This window comes from Chiloscyllium punctatum, chromosome 32 (assembly GCF_047496795.1).
Source record: "Chiloscyllium punctatum isolate Juve2018m chromosome 32, sChiPun1.3, whole genome shotgun sequence".
In the NCBI taxonomy this organism is placed as follows: Eukaryota; Metazoa; Chordata; class Chondrichthyes; order Orectolobiformes; family Hemiscylliidae; genus Chiloscyllium; species Chiloscyllium punctatum.
Window position 1 is genome coordinate 56,376,408 of NC_092770.1, and position 17,644 is coordinate 56,394,051.

Here is a 17,644-nt window from a genome sequence, read left to right on the forward strand (position 1 = left end):
AAGAGGGGGAGAGAAAGTGAACTGGGGAAGAGAGAGGCAGGGGATGGGGACGCAGGGAGAAATGACAAGTACCTGCCAGCTAACCTGACGGTTTTAGTGTGTGCCTATTTTCAGAAGAAATTACATCAAAAACCCAGGCAAGTGACTGAGGTGTCAGTGAGGGAGCACTTTGGGGCCAGCAACCATAATTCTATTAGTTTTAAAATTGTGATGGAAAAGGATAGATCAAATTTAACAGTTGAAGTTGTAAATTGGAGGAAGGCTAATCTTGACGGTATTAGGCAGGAACTTTCAAAAGTTGATTGGGGACAGATGTTTGCAGGTAAAGGGACGGCTGGAAAATGGGAAGCCTTCAGACATGAGATACTGACAGTATGTTCCTGTTAGGGTGAAAGGCAAGGGTGGTAGATGTAGGGAACGCTGGATGACTAAAGAAATGGAAGTATTGGTCAAGAAAAAGAAGGAAGCATATGTCAGGTTTGGACAGCAGAGATCGGATAAATCCTGAAACCAGTATAAAGGCAGTAGGAGTATACTCAACAGGGAAATCAGGAGGGCAAAAAGGGGACATGAGATAGCTTTAGAAAATAGGGTTAAGGCGAATCTAAAGGGTTTTCATAAATACATTAAGGACAAAATGGTAACTAGAGACAGAATAAGGACCCTCAAAAATCAGCAAGGTGTGGAACCACAGGAGATGGGGAGATACTAAACAAGTATTTTGCATCAGTGTTTACTGTGGAAAAGGACAAGGAAGATATAGACTGTGGAGAAATTTATGGTGACATCTTGAAAAATGTTCATGTTACGAAGGAGGGTGTGCTGGATGTTTTAAAATGCACAAAGGGAGATAAATCCCCAGGACCCGAGAACTCTGTGGGAAACTAGGGAAGTGATTGCTGGGCCTCTTGCTGAGATATTTGTATCATCGATACTCACTGGTGAGGTGCTGGAAAACTGGAGGTTGGCTAACATAGTGCTGCTATTTAAGAAAGGTGGTAAGGACAAGCCAAGGAACTATAGACTGGTGAGCCTGGTGGTGGGCAAGTTGTTGGAGGGAATCCTGAGGGACAGGATGTACATGTATTTGGAAAAGCAAGGACTGATTAGAGATAGTCAACAAAGGCAGATGGGTGACAGTCAGGGGATGGAAAGGGAACCAGCAGACAGTGCAGGAATCCCCTGTGGCTGTTCCACTTACCAGGGGTAAGCCAAGGGTACAGGTTTCTGGCACAGAGGGACAGACAGGAGGTTCTGTGGGAATGAGAGAGACTCACGGTTGGTGTGTTACCGCCCAGGTACCAGGGTTCGTGATGTTTTGGATCATGTTTTGGGGATCCTTGAGGGGGAGGGGGAGCAGCCCCAAGTCGTAGTCCACATCGGCACATTAACATAGGGTGGAAAAGGGATGGGGATTTAAGGCAGAAATTCAGGGCATTAGGATGGAAGGTTAGTGCTAGAACAGAGTTGTTATCTCTGGTTTGTTACCCATGCCACGTGCTAGCGAGGTGAGGAATAGGGAGAGAGAGGAGTTGGACATGTGACTACAGAGATGGTGCAGAAAGGAGGGTTTCAGATACCTGGAAAATTGGGGCTCATTCTGGGGCAGGTGGGACCTCTACACCTGAATCAGAGGAGTACCAATATCCTGAGGAGGAAATTTGTGAATGCCCTTCGGGAGGGTTTAGACTAATTCAGCAGAGGGATGGGAACATAAACTGTAGTTCCACTGTCCAGGAGGTTGAGACTAGTGAGGTCAGAAATACAGTGCAGCACGGTGGCACAGTGGTTAGCACTGCTGCTTCACAGCACCAGAGACCTGGGTTCGATGCCTGCCTCAGGCCACTGTCTGTGTGGAGTTTGCACATTCTCTCTGTGTCTGCATGGGTTTCCTCCCACAGACCAAAGATGTGCAGGTAGGTGAATTGGCCACGCTAAATTGCCAATAGTGTTCGATGCATTAGTCAGGGGTAAGTATAGGGTAGGGAAATGGGTCTGGGTGGGTTACTCTTCGGAGGGTCAGTGTGGACTTGTTTGGCCGAAGGGCCTGTGCCCATACTATAATCTAATCTATAGTTTCAACGTTGCAAGAGTTCACCGGCAAGCTGGAAGGTGGCTTGAAGTTTGTCTACCTCAACGCCAGGAGCATCTGGAATAAGGTGGGTGAACTTGAAGCATGGGTTGGTACCTGGGACTTTGATGTTATGGCCATTTTGGAGACAGTGATAGTGCAGGGACAGGAATGGTGTTGCAGGTTCCACTATCAAGATGTTTCAGTAAAAACAGGGAAGATGGTAAAAGAGGGGCCGGTGTGGCAGGAAGGATATTTGATTCTCGTCTATTGAGGTCGTATGAACTGAGGTTAGAAACAGGAAAGGAGAGGTCACCCTGTTGGGAGTTTTCTGCAGGCCTCCAAATAGTTCCAGAGATGTAGAGGAAAGGATAGCAAAGATGATTCTCGATAGGAGTGAGAGAGACAGGGTAGTTGTTATGGGTGACTATAACTTTCCAAATATTGACTGGAAATGCGACAGCTCAAGTACTTTAGATGGGTCAGTTTTTGTCCAATGTGTACAGGAGGGTTTCCTGACACAGTATGTAGACCGGCCAACAAGGGGTGAGGCCACAATGGATTTGGTACTGGGGAATGAACCAGACCAGGTGTTAGATTTAGAGGTAGGTGAGCACTTTGGGGACAGTGACTGCAATTTGGTTATGTTTATTTTAGTGATGGAAAAGGATAGGTAAATACGATAGGGCAAGAGTTACAGCTGGGGCAAAGACAATTATGATGTGATTAAGTAAGATTTAGGATGCATAGGATGGGGAAGGAAACTGTAGGGAATGGGCACAATTGAAATGTGGAGGTTATCCAAGGAACAGCTACTGCGTTTCCTTGATAAGTATGTTCCTGTCAGGCAGGGCGGAAGTGGTTGAGTGAGCCATATAGCCGTAGAGGGAGCCATTGTTTACTAAAGAAGTTGAATCTCTTGTCAGGAGGAAGAGAAAGGCTTATGATAGGATGAGACGTGTAGGCTCAGTTACGGTGCTTGAGAGTTACAAGTTAGCCAGGAAAGACCTAAAGAGAGAGCTAAGAAGTGCCAGGGGGGGACATGAGAAGTTGTTGGTGGATTGGATCAAGGAAAACCCTAAAGCTTTCTATAGGTATATCAAGAATAAAAGAATGACTAGAGTAAGATTAGGGCCAATCAAACATCGTAGTGGGAAGTTGGACATGGAGTCTGAGGAGATAGGAGAACCACTTCATGAATTTTTTTCTTCACATTGGAAAAAAACAATGTTGTTGAGGAGAATACTGAGATACAGAGTACTAGACTCGATGGGATTGATGCTCACAAGGAGGAGGTGTTAGCAATTCTGGAAAGTGTGAAAATAGATAAGTCCCCTGGGCTATATGGGATTTATCCTCGGCTAAACCAGCATTTCTAATTGGTTTTCACTCAGGAAAAAGAGAATATTATAGAGGAGAAGAATGAGGTACGAGATATTAGACTAGAAAGGTTTGAGGTTAGTTATGAGCAGGTGTTATCAATTCTAGAAGGAGTGAAAGTAGACAAGTTCCCTGGGCCGGATGGGATTTATCCGAGGATTCTCTGGGAAGCTAGGGAGGAGATAGCAGAGCCTTTGGCTTTGATATTTGAGTCATCACTGTCTACAGGTATAGTACCAGAGGACTGCAGGATTGCAAATGTTGTGCCCTTGTGCAAGAAGGGCAGTAGAGATGATCCAGGTAATTATAGACCAACGGACCTTACTTCTGTTGTAGGAAAGGTTTGGGAAAGGATTATAAGAGATGAGATTTATAATCATCTAACAAGCAACAATTTGATTTCAGATAGTCAACATGGTTTCATCAAGGGCAGGTCGTGTCTCTCAAACCTCATTGACCTTTTTGAGAAGGTGACCAAGCATGTAGATAAGGGTAGGCCAGTTGACGTGGTATACATGGACTTCAGGAAAGCCTTTGATAAGGTTCCACATGGTAGGCTGACAGAGAAAATGCAGAGGCATGGAATTGAGGGGAATTTAGCAGTTTGGATTAGAAACTGGCCTTTCTGAAAGAAGGCAGCGAGTGGTGGTTGATGGAAAATATTCAGCCTGGAGTCCAGTTTCTAGTGGTGTGCCACAAGGATCTGTTTTGGGACCACTACTGTTTGTCATTTTTATAAATGACTTAGACACAGGACTCGGTGGATGGATGAGTAAATTTGCAGCCGACACTAACGTCGGTGTAGTAGTGGACAGTTTGGAAGAATGTTACAGGTTGCAGAGGGACTTGGATAAACTGCAGAATTGAGCTGAGTGGTGGCAAGTGGAGTTCAATGCAGCTAAATGTGAGGTGATTCACTTTGGGAAGAATAACAGGAAGGCAGAGTACTGGGTCAATGGAAAGATTCTTGGTAGTGTGGATGTGCAGAGAGAACTTGGAGTCCATGTGCATAGATCCCTGAAAGTTGCCACCCAGGTGGATAGTGCTGTGAAGAAGGCATACGGTGTGTTAGATTTCATTAGTAGAGGGACTGAGTTCTGGAACAGCAATATCGTGCTGTAACTATACAAAACGCCACACTTGGAATATTGTGTACTGTTCTGGTCACCATATTTTGGGAAGGATGTGGAAGCATTGGAAAAGGTGCAGAGAAGATTTACCAGGATGTTGCCTAGTCTGGAGGGAAGGTCTTATGAGGAAGAGACTTGGGTCTGTTCTCATTGGAAAGAAGAAGGCTAAGGGGGGATTTGATAGAGACATACAAGATGATCAGAGGATTAGATAGGGTAGACAGTGAAATACTTTTTCTTAGGATGGTGATGTCAGCTTGTACAAGGTGGCATAGCTACAAATTGAGGGGTGATAGATTTAAGACAGATGTCAGAGGCAGGTTCTTTACGCAGAGAGTGGTAAGGGTGTGGAATGCCCTACCTGCTAATGCAGTCAACTCAGCCACATTAGGGAGATTTAAACAATCCTTAGATAAGTACATGGGTGATGATGGGATAGTGTAGGGGGACGAGCTGAAAATAGCTCACAGGTTGGCGCAACATTGAGGGCTGAAGGGCTTGTTCTGCGCTGTATTGTTCTGTGTTCTATACGTTCTATAATCTCTGGGAAGCCAGGGAGGAGATTGCAGAGCCTTTGGCTTTGATCGTTATGCCACCATTGTCTACAGGAATAGTGCCAGAAAACTGGAGGACAGCAAATGTTTAAGAAGGGGAGTAGAGACAACCCTGGGAATTATAGAGCAGTGAGCCTTACTTCGGTTGTGGGTAAAGTGTTGGAAAACGTTATAGAACATAGAACATAGAAGAATACAGTGCAGTACAGGCCCTTTGGCCCTCGATGTTGCACCAATCCAAGCCCACCTAACCTACACTAGCCCACTATCCTCCATATACCTATCCAATGCCCATTTAAATGCCCATAAAGAGGGAGAGTCCACTACTGCTACTGGCAGGGCATTCCATGAACTTACGACTCGCTGAGTGAAGAACCTACCCCTAACATCTGTCCTATACCTACCACCCCTTAATTTAAAGCTATGCCCCCTCGTAATAGCTGACTCCATACGTGGAAAAAGGTTCTCATGGTCAAATCTAAACCACTAATCATCTTGTATAAGAGATAGGATTTATAGCTTTAAATTGAGGGGTGATAGATATAGGACAGTTGTCAGAGGTAGTTTCTTTACTCAGAGAGTAGTAGGGGCATGGAATGCACTGTCTGCAACAGTAGTAGACTCGGCAACTTTTAAGGGCATTTAAATGGCCATTGGATAGATATATGGACGAGAATGGAATAGGGTAGGATAGATAAGCTTCAGATTGGTTCCACGGGTCGGTGTAACATTGAGGGCCAAAGGGCCTGTACTGCGCTGTAATGTTCTGTGTTCTGTGTTCAACATGGCTTAACGCATGGGAATACATGTATCATTAACTTGATTGAGTTTTTTGATGAAGTAACGAAGAGGATTGATGTGTGTAGAGCGGTGGATTTATTTATATGGATTTCAGTAAGGCGTTCGACAAGATTCCTCATGGTAGACTGATTAGCAAGATTAGATCGCATGGTATATAGGGAGAACTTGCCATTTGGATACAGAACTGGCTTGCAGATTGAAAACAGAGGGTGGTGGAGGGTGGCTTTTTGAACTGGAAGCCTGGAAGCCTGTGACCAGTGGTGTGCCACAAGGATCCACTGCTTTTTGTCATTTATATAAATGTGAACATAGGAGGTATAGTTAGTAAGTTTGCAGATGACACCAAAATTGGAGGAGTAATGGACAGCAAAGAAGGTTATCTCAAGAGTAGAACAGAATCTTGATCAGATAGGCCAATGGGCTGAGGAGTAGTAGATGGAGGTTAATTTAGATAAATGTGAATTTTGGAAAGGCAAATCAGGGTAGGACTTATACACTTAATGGTAAGGTCCAAGGGAGTGTTGCTGAACAAAGAGACCTTGGAGTGCAGGTTCATAGCTCCTTGAAAGTGGAGTCATAGGTAAATAGGATAGAGAAGAAGGCATTTGGTATGCTTTCCTTTGTTGGTCAGAGTATTGAGTACAGGAGTTAGGAGGTCATTTTGCGGCTGTACAGGACATTAGTTACATCACTTTTGGAATATTGTGTGCTCTTCTGGTTTCCCTCCTATAGGAAGGATGTTGTGAAACTTGAAAGGGTTCAGAAATGGCTTACAAAGATGTTGCCAGGGTTGGAGTGTTTGAGCTACAGGGAGAGGCTGAACAGGCTGGGGCTGTTTTTTTCTGAAGCGTTGGAGGCTGAGAGGTGACCTTACAGAGGTTTATAAAATCATAAGGGACATGGATAGGGTAAATAGGCAAGGTCTTTTCCCTAGCGTGGAGGAGTCCAGAACTAGAGGGCATAGGTTTAGGGTGAGAGGGGAAAGATATAAAAAGGGCCTAGAGGGCAACATTTTCACACAGAAGGTGGTGCGTATGTGGAATGAGCTGCCAGAGGAAGTGGTGGAGGCTGGTACAATTGCAACATTTAGGAGGCATCTGGATGGAAGACTTTAGAGGGATAAGGGCCAAATGCTGGCAAATGGGATTTGATTAATTTAGTGTATTTAGTCAGCATGGACGAGTTGAATGGAAGGATTGTTTTCGTCGGTATGACTCTATGACTCTATACAGTGCATTAAGTTCTGAGATCCCAAAGTTGAAATGTTTTATATCCATCTGACTTAATTTCTGAACCACTGAAGGCTGGTTACTAATTCTATATTCCACCCCAATCTTACCACTAACACATTTTTCAAATTCTGCAATGCCACTCGATAAGAACATATAGAACATAGAATATAGAACATAGAACATTACAGCGCAGTACAGGCCCTTCGGCCCTCGATGTTGCACCGCCCTGTCATACTAATCTGAAGCCCATCCCATCTACACTATTCCATGTACATCCATATGCCTGTCCAATGACGACTTAAATGCACTTAAACTTGGCGAATCTACTACCATTGCAGGCAAAGCATTCCATACCCTTTCTACTCTCTGAGTAAAGAAACTACCTCTGACATCTGTCTTATACCTATCTCCCCTCACTTAAAAGTTGTGTCCCCTCATGTTTGCTGTCCCCATACATGGAAAAAGGCTCTCCCTGTCCACCCTATCTAACCCTCGGATTATCTGATATGTCTCTATTAAGTCACCTCTCAACCTTCTTCTCTCTAACGAGAACAGCCTCAAGGCCCTCAACCTTTCCTCGTAAGACATTCCTTCCATACCAGGAAACATCCTAGTAAATCTCCTCTGCACCCTTTCCAAAGCTTCCACATCCTTCTTATAATGTGGTGACCAGAACTGTACACAATATTCCAAGTGTGGCCGTACCAGAGCTTTGTACAGCTGCAGTATAACCTCCTGGTTCTGGAACTCGATCCCTCTATTAATAAAGGCTCTTAACAACCCTGTCAATTTGGGTGGAAACTTTCGGGGATCTGTGTACATGGGCACCGAGATCTCTCTGCTCATCTGCACTCCCAAGAATCTTACCATCAGCCCAGTACTTTGCATTCCGATTACTCCGTCCGAAGTGTATCACCTCACACTTGTCCACATTAAACTCCATTTGCCACCTCTCAGCCCAGCTCTGCATCCTAACTATGTCTCTCTGCAACCTACTACATCCTTCATCACTATCCACAACTCCACCGACCTTAGTGTCGTCCGCAAATTTACTAACCCACCCTTCTAAGCCCTCACCCAGGTCATTTATAAAAATGACGAACAGCAGTGGACCCAACACTGACTCTTGCGGTACGCCGCAAGTAAATGGACACCAAGATGAACACGTTAGATCAACTACAACCCTCTGTTTTCTTTCAGCAAGCCAATTACTGATTCAAACTGCTATGTCTCCCACAATCCCATTCCTCTGCATTTTGTATAATAGCCTACTGTGGGGAACCTTATCAAACGCCTTGCTGAAATCCACATACACCACATCAACCGGTTTACTCTCATCTACCTGTTTGGTCACTTTGTCAAAAAACTCAAAAAGATTCGTTAGGCACGACCCTTTACAAAACTGTGCTGACTGTCCCTGATCAGATTATTCTTTTCTGGATGGTTATAAATCCTATCTCTTATAACCTTTTCCAACACTTTACCAACAACTGAAGTGAGACTCACTGGTCTGTAATTACCAGGGTTGTCTCTAATACCCTTTTTGAACAAGGGAACCACATCTGCTATCCTCCAGTCCTCAGGCACTATTCCTGTAGACAATGATGATTTGAAGATCAATGCCAAAGGTTCGGCAATAAAAAAAATCTCTTCCCTTGCTTCCCAGAGGATCCTAGGATAGATCCCATCCGGCCCAGGGGACTTGTCTATTTTCACACTCTGCAGTATTTCTAATACCTCTTCCTTGTCAACCTCAATCTCTTCCAGTCTAGATGCAAGTATCTCTGTATGTTCCTTGCCAACATTTTCATTTTCTATAGTGAACACTATCGAAAAGTATTTATTTAGTGCTTCCCCTATCTCCTCTGACTCCACACACACATTCCAATCCTTGATTGAAATCCTCAACTTGCATCATGAAGAAATCTGAAATTCCACATATGGGTGATCCTCAATTTATGAACATCTGACTTATGAAAGCTCGTATTTTTGAATGCAATCTTGTCCAGGGGTTTAATTTTAAAGACCTAATACACAAACATTTCCTGTATAAACAAATGGCTGCTTCCCATTGTCCTGTATTGTGTTCCGACTTGTGTACAAATCAATTTGTGAAGAGACTCCAGAACGGAACCCATTCACAACCCAGAGACTGTCTGTACTTGTGAAGTATAGTGAGAGAGGGACTGAACTGGACTGGAGTGGCAGCTTAATGTTCTGTGATTTAGATGCTTCAAGCATGATAGAGAGGGATGTAAAAGAATTGAAGAGTTGTTTTACTGACTAAGGAGAATATCACAGCCAAATTGAGCGAGGACACCTTGGAGAGTTCATCCAACCAGGCCATATGGATAAAGCTCAGGAATAAGGAGTATGAATCGCTTTGATGGGATTGTACTACAGGCCTCCCAACAGCCAGATGGTGATAGAGGAACAGATATAGACTGCTTCTGCTGATTATAGAACAATGTGAAGGCAACAGGGTTATTGTGGTGGTTAATTTTAACTTCCCCTCTATTGACTGGGACCTGTTTAGTACCAGTGGCTTGGATGGAGGGAATTTGCTCACTGCATCCAGGAGGCTTCTTTGAAACAATTTGTAAATAGTCCAACCAGGGAAGGGGCCATAATACTGATCCGGAATTAGGGAATAAGCCCGACTGGGTGATCGAAGTTACAGCATTTCAGAAACAATGACCATAATGCTGTAAGGTTTATGTTACCTATGGATAAGAGTATTCCGCTAAATTGGGAGAAGGATAATTACCACAATATTGGGAGAAAGTGAGGACTGCAGATGCTGGAGATCAGAGCTGAAAATGTGTTGCTGGAAAAGCGCAGCAGGTCAGGCAGCATCCAAGGAGCAGGAGAATCGACGTTTCAGGCATGAGCCCTTCTTCAGGAACATTTCATGCCCGAAACATCGATTCTCCTGCTCCTTGGATGCTGCCTGACCTGCTGCGCTTTTCCAGCAACACATTTTCAGCTCTTACCACAATATTAGGCAGGAACTGTGGAATGTAGGCTGCTTGGAGGTAAATCAACATCTGGTGTGTTGGAATCTTTCAAAGGCCAATTCATAGGAATTCAGCACCAGCATTTTACCGTGAAAATGAAGGACAAGGATGGCAAGATTCGGGAATCTTGGATGACGATAGAAATTGAGAGCTTGGTCAAAAAGAAAAAGGAGACATACGTAAGGTTTAGGGAACTGAAGACAGACAGAGCACTTGAAGATAGCAGCAAAGAAACAGGGGGCTAAAAGAGACCATGAAGTTACCTTGGCAAACAGGATTAAGGAAAATCCCATAACATTTAATGAACAAGAAGGTAGCTCAGAAAAGTTTAGGACCACTCAAAGATAAAGGATGGAATGTTTGCATGGAGCCAGAGGAATTAGATGCAATCCTTCATGAATATGGGTGTTTCAAAAAGCATTAAGGGGGGCAAGTCCCCAGGACCTGATGGTATCTATCGTAGAATGCTCAGGACAGCAGGTGAGGAAATTTCTAGGGCCTGGTAAGAAATCATTATATCCTCTTTAGTCACAGAGGGCTGGAGAATAGACAACTTTGTTTCATTGTTTAAGAAGAGCAACAGAAATAACCTTGGAAATTATAGGCCAGTCTGACTTACATCAATGGTAGGGAAATTATTGGAGAAGATTTTGAGGGACAGAATTTATTCACATTTGGAAAAATATTAATTTATTAGCAATTGGTAGCGCATGGCTTTGTGGAGGCAAAGTAGTGTTTCACAAATTTGATTGTGTTTTTTGAGGGAAGAATGATTGATGAGGACAGTGTGGGTGGATTCATCTGCATGGACTTCACAAGGTCCCTCATGGCAGGCTGATCCAGAGGCTGAGGTCACATGGAATCCATAGTGAACTGGTAAGATGGGTACAGAACTGGCTTGGTCACAAAGCGATGTTGAGGAGCTGGTGTTGGACTAGGGTGGACAAAGTTAAAAATCACCTAAGTTAGTACTAAGTTAGCCTGGGGAAGTTTTTTTAGAACAATAAGATGGAGCTATTTTCTGGGTCTGTAGATTGTGGAGAGCAAAGATAGCGTTTAGGAGAGTGATATGCTCTTCCTGTCAGATGTGGGAGTTTAGATGGAGTGTTTCCATGTTAGTGATAATTACGTCTGCAGGAAGTGTCTTTGATTGTGAATCCTATCAGATTGCATGGATCTATTGAAGCAGCAATTAGAGGCTATAAGGAATTTACAGGAGCTAGGGGGCGTGATGGATGGCAGTTATAGGAAGGGAGAAAAGTCGCAGATACAGCCAGGTAGATGGGTTAACTCCAGGAAAAGTAGGAGAGGTAGGCAGGTAGTGTAGGAGTCTCAAACAACAATGCTGTTTTGGAAAATGTAGGGGTGATGGACTCTCAGGGGAGTGTAGCATGAACAGCCAAGTTTCTGGTACCGAGAATGCCTCTAACATACTGAGGAGTATGTCAGCTTCCAAGCGATTGATTGTGATAATGGACTCGCTACTCAGAAGCACAGACAGACGTTTTTGCCGTCAGCAGTGAGAAATCAGAATGGTGTGTTGCCTCCCTGGTGCCAGGATCAAGGATGTCTCAGAGGGTGAAGAATGTTCTCAAGGGGGAGAGGGGCCAGCAGGAGGTCATTGTACACATTGGAACCAATGGAAGGGAAAAGGATGAAATTCTGAAGGAAGAATATAGAAAGTTAGGCAGGAATTTAAAAAGGAGGTCCTCGAGGGTAGTAATATCTGGATCACTCCCGGTGCTACAACCTAGTGAGGGTAGGAATAGGAGGATAGAGCAGATGAATGCATGGCTGAGGAGTTGGTGCAGGGGAGAAGGATTCACATTTTTGGATCATTGGGATCTCTTCGGGGTTGAAGTGATCTGTACAAGAGGGATATATTTTACTTGAATTGGAAGGAACTAATATACTGGCAGGGAAATTTGATGGAGCTGCTCTGGAGAATTTAAACTAGTAAGGTGGGACTCAGGGAGATAGTGAGGAAAGAGATCAATCTGAGACTGGTGCAGTTGGGAAAAGGAGTGAATCAAACCGTCAGGGCAGGCAGGAACAAAGCAGACAACAAGGTAGGAGTGAAAATTTATTTCAATGTAAGAGGCCTAACAGGGAAGGCTGATGAACTCAGGGCATTGTTAGAAACATTGCACTGGGAAATTATAGCAATAACAGAAATGTGGCTCAGGGATGGATAGGTCTGGTGGCTTAATGTTCCAGGATACAAATGCTACAGGAAGGACAGAAAGGGACGCAAAATAAGAGGGAGAGTGACGTTTTTGATAACATTATGGCTGTACTTAGGGAGGACATTCCTGGGAATACGCTCAGGGAAGTTATTTGTGTGCAACTGAGAAATATGAAAGGGATGATCCCCTTATTGGGATTATGTTATAGACCCCCCAGTAGTCAGCAGGAAATTACGAAACAAATTTGTAAGGAGACCTCAGTTATCTGGAAGAATAATAGGGTGGTTATGATAGGGGACTTTACCTGTGTTTGGAAAGCTAAACACAGGTTTCTCAAATCATGAGGGGCATGGATAGGTTGAATAGACAAGGTCTTTTCCCTGGGGTGGTGGGATGTCCAGAACTAAAGATCATAGGCTTGGAGGGGAAAGCTTAAAAAAAAGGGGCCGACAGGGCAACATTTTCACACAGAGGGTGGTGCATGAATGGAATGAGCTGCCAGAGGAAGTGGTGGAGGCTGGTACAATTACAGCATTTAAAAGGCATCTGGATGGGTATATGAATAGGAAGGTTTTAGAGGGATGTAGGCCAAATGGGACTAGATTAGGTTAGGGATATCTGGTCAGCATGGATGAGTTGGATTGAGGGGCCTGTTTTTGTGCTGTACAGCTCTATAACTATGACTCTATGATACAAAGATTGGGGGAGCTGCAGATAGTGAGGCAGATTGCCAAAGGATCACATCTACCACTCTGCCCTCATCAATCCTTTTTGTTACTTCTTCAAAAAACTCAATGAAGTTTGTGGGAAATCATGTCTCACAAACTTGATTGAGTTTTTTGAAGAAGTAACAAAGAGGATTAATGAGGGCAGAGCAGTAGATGTGATTTATATGGACTTCAGTAAGGCGTTCGACAAGGTTCCCCATGGGAGACTGGTTAGCAAGGTTAGATCTCATGGAATACAGGGAGAACTAGCTATTTGGATACAGAACTGGCTCAAAGGTAGAAGACAGAGGGTAGTGGTGGAAGGTTGTTTTTCAGACTGGAGGCCTGTGACCAGTGGAGTGCCACAAGGATTGGTGCTGGGTCCACTACTTTTCATCATTTATATAATGATTTGGATGTGAACATAAGAGGTACAGTTAGTAAGTTTGCAGATGACACCAAAATTAGAGGTGTAGTGGACAGCAGGCAGATGGAGTTTAATTCAGATAAATGCGAGGTGCTGCATCTTGGAAAAGCAAATCTTAGCAGGACTTATACACTTAATGGTAAGGTCCTAGGGAGCGTTGCTGAACAAAGAGACCTTGGAGTGCAGGTTCATAGGTCCTTGAAGTGGGGTTGCAGGTAGATAGAATAGTGAAGAAGGCATTTGGTATTGTTTCCTTTATTGGTCAGAGTATTGAGTACGGGAGTTGGAAAGTCATGTTGCAGCTGTACAGGACATTGGTTAGGCCACTGTTGGAATATTGTGTGCAATTCTGGTCTCCTTCCTATTGGAAAGATGTTGTGAAACTTGAAAGGGTTCAGAAAAGATTTACAAAGATGTTGCCAGGGTTGGAGGATTTGAGGTATAGGGAGAGGTTGAATTGGCTAGGGTTGTTTTCCCTGGAGCATTGGAGGCTGAGGGGTGACCTTATAGAGGTTTATAAAATCATGATGGGCATAGATAGGATAAATAGACAAAGCCTTTTCCTGGGGTGGGGGGAGTCCAGAACTAGAGGGGTTTAGGGTGAGAGGGGAAAGATATAAAAGAGACCTAAGAGGCAACGTTTTCGCACAGAGGGTGGTACGTGTGTGGAGTGAGCTGCCAGAGGAAGTGGTGGAGACTGGTACAATTGCAACATTTAAAAAGCATCTGGGTGGGTATATGAATAGGAAGGGTTTGGAGGGATGTGGGCCAGGTGCTGACAGGTGGGACTAGATTGGGTTGGGATATCTAGTCAGCATGGATGAGTTGGATTGAAGGGTCTGTTTCCGTACTGTACATCTCTATGACTCTATGATACAGCAGGATATAGATAGACTGGAGACTTGGGCAGAGAAATTTAATCAGGACAAATGCGAGGCAATGCATTTTGGAAGGTCAAATGCAGGAGAGAAGTGCACAGTTAAATGGCAGAACCCTTAGAAACATTAATATATAGAGGGTTCTAGGTGTACAGGTCCACAGTTCCCAAGTGGATAAAGTGGTCAAGAAAGCATGTGGTATGCTTGCCTTCATCAGTTGGGATAGAGAGTTTAAAAATTGGCAATTTATATTGCAGCTGTACAGAACTTTAATTAGACCACATTAGGAATATTGTGTACAGTTCTGGTCACCACACTACCAGAATAATATGGAGAGGGTACAGGAACAGTTTACCAGAATGTTGCCTCAGTTTTGTTTTCACTTGTAGGATGAGGGGTAACCTGAAGGAAGTTTACAAAATTATGAGAGGCTTGGATATAATGGGTAATTGGAGCCTTTCCCTGAAGATAGAAATGTCAATTACTAGGGCAAGACAGGTTTAAGGTTAAAGGGTATATGTGGCAAGTTTTTTTTACACAGAGCATGGCAAGTGCTGGGAATGCACTGCCAGAGGAAGTGGTGTAAGCAGATACAATAACAACGAGGCTTTTTTACAAATAAATATTTTTATTGACAACTGTTTTAAATCTTTTACAAAACATTTATATACCAAAAAAAGAACACCATCAAAACAGAAAAAAAGGCAGTACAACAAAGCCATAACACAGTTATTAATGAACGACCTGCTATTCTACCAGAACAAACATATCTACTTAAACTAAACTACAAACATATTAAATAAATACTAACTTCAACTAAATTCAAATAATATCTCACTACTTTATTCTATCGCACTCATCACACCTCCACTGAGGCCCCCATTCCTGGGAGGACCATCTACAACACCTGTATGCTTGTTTCCCCAGTCTCCTCCTTCTGGGCCCCACAGGCACCCATACAGATTACCACAGCCCTAATTAATATTGCTGATTATTCAGCGTCAATATAATTGACAGTATAAAAACAGCTGCCATGTCTTGTAAAACTGTTCCGTTTTGTGGTGGACCATATTTGTGAGGTAGTCTCGGGGGAGATGCTCCATCACCAGCCTACACCAACCCATAAGACCTGGTGGTTTTTCTGACGTCCAATTGAGCAGAATGCTCTTCCTCACATAGTGGGTAAGAATGCTACACAATCTCTTCCCATGTTCTCTCAGACAGGGCAAATTTGGCAACCCCAAAAGAAGAATTAATCCATGTTAATATCAATCCCCTTTAGCTCCCTTACTATAGCAATTCAGTATCTCTGGACTTACATACTGCTACTGGTCATGTTGTAAGAGCGCCTATACTAATGGACATTTGGACCACCCTGATGAGAATTCTCTCTTGAATTTAGCTAGCCTCTCTGGCACCATATGAATCCTGTGTACGATCTTCAATTGCATGGCCTGCGCTCTGTTACATACTGAAATTTTAAGAGGCATTTTGACAAAAACATAAATTGGCAGGAAATAGAGGGATATGGACTACATAGAAGCAAAAAGATTTTAGCTTAGAAAAGTATAATGTATCAGCGCAGGCTTGATGGGCTGAAAAAGCTGTTCGTGTGCTATACTGTTTCTGGTCTGGATTTTATTATGGACTATACAGTGCTTTCCAGATGTGTTAAGTCATGTTTAATAGTATTCCATCTTGTTACATTGAACCATTTATTTTGACTCCCTGTCCCTAACTCTACTTATCCTTTGCCATTAACATGCCCCATATTCTTTAATTCCTGTGCTCTCTTGCCCTCCCCAAGGGAATGATAAGTAGTTTTGCAGATAACACAAACATTGACCTGGTAGCTGACAGTGAGGAATAAGCTCTGGTCAGATTATAGTCTACACCCTGCAACTGGGGCCTAATGTCAAAGCATGATGAGAAACGATCAAGCTGGTATACTGACTTCAAGAGACGCCTGGACCTGCCTCACTAGAATAGACAAACTGAGTGGTTTTGCAAAATCAGGCCATTAATGGGAAAAGCAACTAACAAAAGAGGAGACCATCGCATGATAGGTCATGTCTCACGACCAAGAAAAGAAGTAATCACAAGACAGGATCACATTTGAGTAAAAGGCCAGATAGTGATTGCGATGTCTGTGACCAACAGTTTCAAACCTAAGAAAATAGTAAAAAGTCACTAGTGTTTCAATAAATCAAGAGCCATAACTGCAGACCAACATTTGAATGGCACAGTGGCAGAGATCTGGGTTTGATTTCACCCTCAGGCAACTGCCTGTATGGAGTTTGCTCGTTCTCTGTGTTTGCGTGGCTTTCCTCCCACAGTCCAAAGATCTGCTGGTTAGGTGGACTTGCTATGCTAAACTGTGAGTCGTGTACAAGCTAGATGGATTAGCCATGGGAAATGCAGGATTATGGGGATGGGGGTTGTGGGAGGGGTGTCTGGTTGGGATGATCTTTGGAAGACTGGCATAGACTCGATGGGCTGAATGGCCTCTTTCTGCATTGTTTTATAATTGGGGACTCCTGGAAACTAAACTCAAGAAAAGAATCATTACACAGTTGCCTTAATCCAGGTAATTTGTCTTCTCTGGGTGTTTTAGCTGGAGATTAATTTGAGCACTTAGATCTCTATACTGGAGAAGTCTTTCTCTGGGTCTTTAATGCATAGTATCCTTAAATAATTCAATGATTTTGCATTTTTTTTCTAGTTAGTGCTTATACTAATCAGCAATTTTAGACCAAATTCAACTTGCATTTGACTTGTTTATCTGGTCACACTCATTATCCATAAAACAAGAGCTTCACAACAACACAACTGGCAGATCAGTGACATGGAACTTAATCCTGAAAAATGTGAGGTGATACAATTCAGAATAAGTAACAAGATCATGGGGTACTCAATGAATTACAGGACATAAGGATGTTTAGAGGCACAGAGGGATCTTGGAGTGCTTATCTACAGATCCCTGAAGATGGTAAGGCAAGTTATTAGGGTAATTAGGAAGGCATATGGGACACTTGCCTTAATCAATCAATAGAATCCCTACAGTGTGGAAACCAGCCATTCGGCCCATCGAGTCCACACCGAACCTCCGAAGAGCAACCCATCCTATTGTTATCCCCCACTATTGCATGCTATCTAGCTTGCGTATCCCTAGATACTGTATGGCAATTTAATATGGCCAATTCACCTAACCTGCAAATCTTTGTCCTGTGCAAGGAAACCAGAGCATCCAGAGGAAGTCCA